A 7,640-nucleotide genomic window follows, 5' to 3' on the forward strand; every position below is an offset into this window, starting at 1 on the left:
GAACCCACGCCTCCTGGGGTGACTGCGACCTGAACGCAACGCCGTAGACCGCTCTGCCATCCTGGCAACTGGTAATGTTCTCTTGACTTTGTTTATTTTGTTATTGCTTGGTACTTTCAATGGGCTCTGTCTGAGGTGGGATTCGAACCCACGCCTCCTGGGGTGACTGCGACCTGAACGCAACGCCTTAGACCGCTCTGCCATCCTGGCAACTGGTAATGCTCTCTTGACTTTGTTTGCTTTGTTATTGCTTGGTACTTTCAATGGGCTCTGTCTGAGGTGGGATTCGAACCCACGCCTCCTGGGGTGAATGCGACCTGAACGCGACGCCGTAGACCGCTCTGCCATCCTGGCACCTGTTAATGCTCTCATGACTGTGTTTGCTTTGTTCTTGCTTGGTACTTTCAAAGGGCTCTGTCTGAGGCGGGATTCGAACCCACGCCTCCTGGGGTGAATGCGACCTGAACGCGACGCCTTAGACCGCTCTGCCATCCTGGCAGCTGGTAATGCTCTCTTGACTGTGTTTGCTTTGTTCTTGCTCGGTACTTTCAATGGGCTCTGTCTGAGGCGGGATTCGAACCCACGCCTCCTGGGGAGACTGCGACCTGAACGCAACGCCTTAGACCGCTCTGCCATCCTGGCAGCTGGTAATGCTCTCTTGACTGTGTTCGCTTTTTTCTTGCTCGGTACGTTCAATGGGCTCTGTCAGAGGCGGGATTCGAACCCACGCCTCCTGGGGAGACTGCGACCTGAACGCAACGCCTTAGACCGCTCTGCCATCCTGGCAACTGGTAATGCTCTCTTGACTGTGATTGCTTTTTTCTTGCTTGGTACGTTCAATGGGCTCTGTCTGAGGCGGGATTCAAACCCACGCCTCCTGGGGAGACTGCGACCTGAACGCAACGCCTTAGACCGCTCTGCCATCCTGGCAACTGGTAATGCTCTCTTGACTTTGTTTGCTTTGTTATTGCTTGGTACTTTCAATGGGCTCTGTCTGAGGTGGGATTCGAAACCACGCCTCCTGGGGAGGCTGCGACCTGAACGCAACGCCTGAGACCGCTCTGCCATCCTGGAAACTGGTCATGCTCTCTTGACTGTGTTTGCTTTGTTATTGCTTGGTACTTTCAATGGGATCTGTCTGAGGTGGGATTCGAACCCACGCCTCCTGGGGAGACTGCGACCTGAACGCAACGCCTAGACCGCTCTGCCATCCTGGCATCTGGTAATGCTCTCTTGAATGTGTTTGCTTTGTTCTTGCTTGGTACTTTCAATGGGCACTGTCTGAGGTGGGATTCAACCCACGCCTCCTGGGGAGACTGCAACCTGAACGCAACGCCTTAGACCGCTCTGCCATCCTGGCACCTCGTAATGCTCTTATGACTGTGTTTGCTTTGTTCTTGCTTGGTACTTTCAATGGGCTCTGTCTGAGGTGGGATTCGAACCCCTGCGTCCTGGGGAGACTGCGACCTGAACGTAACGCCTTAGACCGCTCTGCCATCCTGGCAACTGGTACCTCTCTCTTGACTGTGTTTGCTTTTTTCTTGCTAGGTACTTTCAATGGGCTCTGTCTGAGGTGGGATTCGAACCCACGCCTCCTGGGGAGACTGCAACCTGAACGCAACGCCTTAGACCACTCTGCCATCCTGGCATCTGGGAATGCTCTCTTGAATGTGTTTGCTTTGTTCTTGCTTGGTACTTTCAATGGGCACTGTCTGAGCTGGGATTCGAACCCACGCCTCCTGGGGAGACTGCGACCTGAACGCAACGCCTTAGACCACTCTGCCATCCTGGCATCTGGTAATGCTCTCTTGAATGTGTTTGCTTTGTTCTTGCTTGGTACTTTCAATGGGCTCTGTCTGAGGTGGGATTCGAACCCACGCCTCCTGGGGTGACTGCGACCTGAACGCAACGCCTTAGACCGCTCTGCCATCCTGGCAACTGGTAATGCTCTCTTGACTGTGTTTGCTTTTTTCTCGCTTGGTACTTTCAATGGGCTCTGTCTGAGGTGGGATTCGAACCCACGCCTCCTGGGGTGACTGCAACCTGAACGCAACGCCTTAGACCGCTCTGCCATCCTGGCATCTGGTAATGCACTCTTGAATGTGTTTGCTTTGTTCTTACTTGGTACTTTCAATGGGCACTGTCTGAGGTGGGATTCAACCCACGCCTCCTGGGGAGACTGCGACCTGAACGCAACGCCTTAGACCGCTCTGCCATCCTGGCAACTGGTAATGCTCTCTTGACTGTGTTTGCTTTTTTCTTGCTTGGTACGTTCAATGGGCTCTGTCTGAGGCGGGATTCAAACCCACGCCTCCTGGGGAGACTGCGACCTGAACGCAATGCCTTAGACCGCTCTGCCATCCTGGCAACTGGTAATGCTCTCTTGACTTTGTTTGCTTTGTTATTGCTTGGTACTTTCAATGGGCTCTGTCTGAGGTGGGATTCGAACCCACGCCTCCTGGGGAGACTGCGACCTGAACGCAACGCCTTAGACCGCTCTGCCATCCTGGTAACTGGTAATGCTCTCTTGACTTTGTTTGCTTTGTTATTGCTTGGTACTTTCAATGGGCTCTGTCTGAGGTGGGATTCGAACCCACGCCTCCTGGGGTGACTGCGACCTGAACGCAACGCCGTAGACCGCTCTGCCATCCTGGCAACTGGTAATCCTCTCTTGACTTTGTTTGCTTTGTTATTGCTTGGTACTTTCAATGGGCTCTGTCTGAGGTGGGATTCGAACCCACGCCTCCTGGGGTGACTGCGACCTGAACGCAACGCCTTAGACCGCTCTGCCATCCTGGCAACTGGTAATGCTCTCTTGACTTTGTTTGCTTTGTTATTGCTTGGTACTTTCAATGGGCTCTGTCTGAGGTGGGATTCGAACCCACGCCTCCTGGGGTGAATGCGACCTGAACGCGACGCCGTAGACCGCTCTGCCATCCTGGCACCTGTTAATGCTCTCATGACTGTGTTTGCTTTGTTCTTGCTTGGTACTTTCAAAGGGCTCTGTCTGAGGCGGGATTCGAACCCACGCCTCCTGGGGTGAATGCGACCTGAACGCAACGCCTTAGACCGCTCTGCCATCCTGGCAGCTGGTAATGCTCTCTTGACTGTGTTTGCTTTGTTCTTGCTCGGTACTTTCAATGGGCTCTGTCTGAGGCGGGATTCGAACCCACGCCTCCTGGGGAGACTGCGTCCTGAACGCAACGCCTTAGACCGATCTGCCATCCTGGCAGCTGGTAATGCTCTCTTGACTGTGTTTGCTTTTTTCTTGCTTGGTACGTTCAATGGGCTCTGTCTGAGGCGGGATTCAAACCCACGCCTCCTGGGGAGACTGCGACCTGAACGCAACGCCTTAGACCGCTCTGCCATCCTGGCAACTGGTAATGCTCTCTTGACTTTGTTTGCTTTGTTCTTGCTTGGTACTTTCAATGGGCTCTGTCTGAGGTGGGATTCGAAACCACGCCTCCTGGGGAGGCTGCGACCTGAACGCAACGCCTGAGACCGCTCTGCCATCCTGGCAACTGGTAATGCTCTCTTGACTGTGTTTGCTTTGTTCTTGCTTGGTACTTTCAATGGGCACTGTCTGAGGTGGGATTCGAAACCACGCCTCCTGGGGAGACTGCGACCTAAATGCAACGCCTTAGACCGCTCTGCCATCCTGGCATCTGGTAATGCTCTCTTGAATGTGTTTGCTTTGTTCTTGCTTGGTACTTTCAATGGGCACTGTCTGAGGTGGGATTCGAAACCACGCCTCCTGGGGAGACTGCGACCTGAACGCAACGCCTTAGACCGCTCTGCCATCCTGGCATCTGGTAATGCTCTCTTGAATGTGTTTGCTTTGTTCTTGCTTGGTACTTTCAATGGGCACTGTCTGAGGTGGGATTCAACCCACGCCTCCTGGGGAGACTGCGACCTGAACGCAACGCCTTAGACCGCTCTGTCATCCTGGCACCTCGAAATGCTCTTATGACTGTGTTTGCTTTGTTCTTGTTTGGTACTTTCAATGGGCTCTGTCTGAGGTGGGATTCGAACCCCTGCGTCCTGGGGAGACTGCGACCTGAACGCAACGCCTTAGACCGCTCTGCCATCCTGGCAACTGGTACCTCTCTCTTGACTGTGTTTGCTTTGTTCTTGCTTGGTACTTTCAATGGGCTCTGTCTGAGGCGGGATTCGAACCCACGCCTCCTGGGGAGACTGCGACCTGAACGCAACGCCTTAGACCGCTCTGCCATCCTGGCAACTGGTAATGCTCTCTTGACTTTGTTTGCTTTGTTATTGCTTGGTACTTTCAATGGGCTCTGTCTGAGGTGGGATTCGAACCCACGCCTCCTGGGGTGACTGCGACCTGAACGCAACGCCGTAGACCGCTCTGCCATCCTGGCAACTGGTAATGTTCTCTTGACTTTGTTTATTTTGTTATTGCTTGGTACTTTCAATGGGCTCTGTCTGAGGTGGGATTCGAACCCACGCCTCCTGGGGTGACTGCGACCTGAACGCAACGCCTTAGACCGCTCTGCCATCCTGGCAACTGGTAATGCTCTCTTGACTTTGTTTGCTTTGTTATTGCTTGGTACTTTCAATGGGCTCTGTCTGAGGTGGGATTCGAACCCACGCCTCCTGGGGTGAATGCGACCTGAACGCGACGCCGTAGACCGCTCTGCCATCCTGGCACCTGTTAATGCTCTCATGACTGTGTTTGCTTTGTTCTTGCTTGGTACTTTCAAAGGGCTCTGTCTGAGGCGGGATTCGAACCCACGCCTCCTGGGGTGAATGCGACCTGAACGCGACGCCTTAGACCGCTCTGCCATCCTGGCAGCTGGTAATGCTCTCTTGACTGTGTTTGCTTTGTTCTTGCTCGGTACTTTCAATGGGCTCTGTCTGAGGCGGGATTCGAACCCACGCCTCCTGGGGAGACTGCGACCTGAACGCAACGCCTTAGACCGCTCTGGCATCCTGGCAGCTGGTAATGCTCTCTTGACTGTGTTTGCTTTGTTCTTGCTCGGTACTTTCAATGGGCTCTGTCTGAGGCGGGATTCGAACCCACGCCTCCTGGGGAGACTGCGACCTGAACGCAACGCCTTAGACCGCTCTGCCATCCTGGCAGCTGGTAATGCTCTCTTGACTGTGTTTGCTTTTTTCTTGCTCGGTACGTTCAATGGGCTCTGTCAGAGGCGGGATTCGAACCCACGCCTCCTGGGGAGACTGCGACCTGAACGCAACGCCTTAGACCGCTCTGCCATCCTGGCAACTGGTAATGCTCTCTTGAATGTGTTTGCTTTGTTCTTGCTTGGTACTTTCAATGGGCTCTGTCTGAGGTGGGATTCGAACCCACGCCTCCTGGGGTGACTGCGACCTGAACGCAACGCCTTAGACCGCTCTGCCATCCTGGCAACTGGTAATGCTCTCTTGACTTTGTTTGCTTTGTTATTGCTTGGTACTTTCAATGGGCTCTGTCTGAGGTGGGATTCGAACCCACGCCTCCTGGGGTGAATGCGACCTGAACGCGACGCCGTAGACCGCTCTGCCATCCTGGCACCTGTTAATGCTCTCATGACTGTGTTTGCTTTGTTCTTGCTTGGTACTTTCAAAGGGCTCTGTCTGAGGCGGGATTCGAACCCACGCCTCCTGGGGTGAATGCGACCTGAACGCGACGCCTTAGACCGCTCTGCCATCCTGGCAGCTGGTAATGCTCTCTTGACTGTGTTTGCTTTGTTCTTGCTCGGTACTTTCAATGGGCTCTGTCTGAGGCGGGATTCGAACCCACGCCTCCTGGGGAGACTGCGACCTGAACGCAACGCCTTAGACCGCTCTGGCATCCTGGCAGCTGGTAATGCTCTCTTGACTGTGTTTGCTTTGTTCTTGCTCGGTACTTTCAATGGGCTCTGTCTGAGGCGGGATTCGAACCCACGCCTCCTGGGGAGACTGCGACCTGAACGCAACGCCTTAGACCGCTCTGCCATCCTGGCAGCTGGTAATGCTCTCTTGACTGTGTTTGCTTTTTTCTTGCTCGGTACGTTCAATGGGCTCTGTCAGAGGCGGGATTCGAACCCACGCCTCCTGGGGAGACTGCGACCTGAACGCAACGCCTTAGACCGCTCTGCCATCCTGGCAACTGGTAATGCTCTCTTGACTGTGTTTGCTTTTTTCTTGCTTGGTACGTTCAATGGGCTCTGTCTGAGGCGGGATTCAAACCCACGCCTCCTGGGGAGACTGCGACCTGAACGCAACTACTTAGACCGCTCTGCCATCCTGGCAACTGGTAATGCTCTCTTGACTTTGTTTGCTTTGTTATTGCTTGGTACTTTCAATGGGCTCTGTCTGAGGTGGGATTCGAACCCACGCCTCCTGGGGTGACTGCGACCTGAACGCAACGCCTTAGAACACACTGCCATCCTGGCAACTGGTAATGCTCTCTTGACTGTGTTTGCTTTGTTCTTGCTTGGTACTTTCAATGGGCTCTGTCTGAGGCGGGATTCGAACCCACGCCTCCTGGGGAGACTGCGACCTGAACGCAACTACTTAGACCGCTCTGCCATCCTGGCAACTGGTACCTCTCTCTTGACTGTGTTTGCTTTGTTCTTGCTTGGTACTTTCAATGGGCTCTGTCTGAGGCGGGATTCGAACCCACGCCTCCTGGGGAGACTGCGACCTGAACGCAACGCCTAAGACCGCTCTGCCATCCTGGCACCTCGTAATGCTCTCATGACTGTGTTTGCTTTGTTCTTGCTTGGTACGTTCAATGGGCTCTGTCTGAGGCGGGATTCAAACCCACGCCTCCTGGGGAGACTGCGACCTGAACGCAACGCCTTAGACCGCTCTGCCATCCTGGCAACTGGTAATGCTCTCTTGACTTTGTTTGCTTTGTTATTGCTTGGTACTTTCAATGGGCTCTGTCTGAGGTGGGATTCGAAACCACGCCTCCTGGGGAGGCTGCGACCTGAACGCAACGCCTGAGACCGCTCTGCCATCCTGGAAACTGGTAATGCTCTCTTGACTGTGTTTGCTTCGTTATTGCTTGGTACTTTCAATGGGATCTGTCTGAGGTGGGATTCGAACCCACGCCTCCTGGGGAGACTGCGACCTGAACGCAACGCCTTAGACCGCTCTGCCATCCTGGCATCTGGTAATGCTCTCTTGAATGTGTTTGCTTTGTTCTTGCTTGGTACTTTCAATGGGCACTGTCTGAGGTGGGATTCAACCCACGCCTCCTGGGGAGACTGCAACCTGAACGCAACACCTTAGACCGCTCTGCCATCCTGGCACCTCGTAATGCTCTTATGACTGTGTTTGCTTTGTTCTTGCTTGGTACTTTCAATGGGCTCTGTCTGAGGTGGGATTCGAACCCCTGCGTCCTGGGGAGACTGCGACCTGAACGTAACGCCTTAGACCGCTCTGCCATCCTGGCATCTGGTAATGCTCTCTTGACTGTGTTTGCTTTGTTATTGCTTGGAACTTTCAATTGGCTCTGTCTGAGGTGGGATTCGAACCCACGCCTCCTGGGGAGACTGCGACCTGAACGCAACGCCTTAGACCGCTCTGCCATCCTGGCAACTGGTACCTCTCTCTTGACTGTGTTTGCTTTTTTCTTGCTAGGTACTTTCAATGGGCTCTGTCTGAGGTGGGATTCGAACCCACGCCTC

This window comes from Idiotropiscis lumnitzeri, unplaced genomic scaffold, assembly GCF_059441095.1.
Source record: "Idiotropiscis lumnitzeri isolate Australia: NSW breed Sydney's pygmy pipehorse unplaced genomic scaffold, RoL_Ilum_1.0 HiC_scaffold_27, whole genome shotgun sequence".
NCBI lineage: Eukaryota > Metazoa > Chordata > Actinopteri > Syngnathiformes > Syngnathidae > Idiotropiscis > Idiotropiscis lumnitzeri.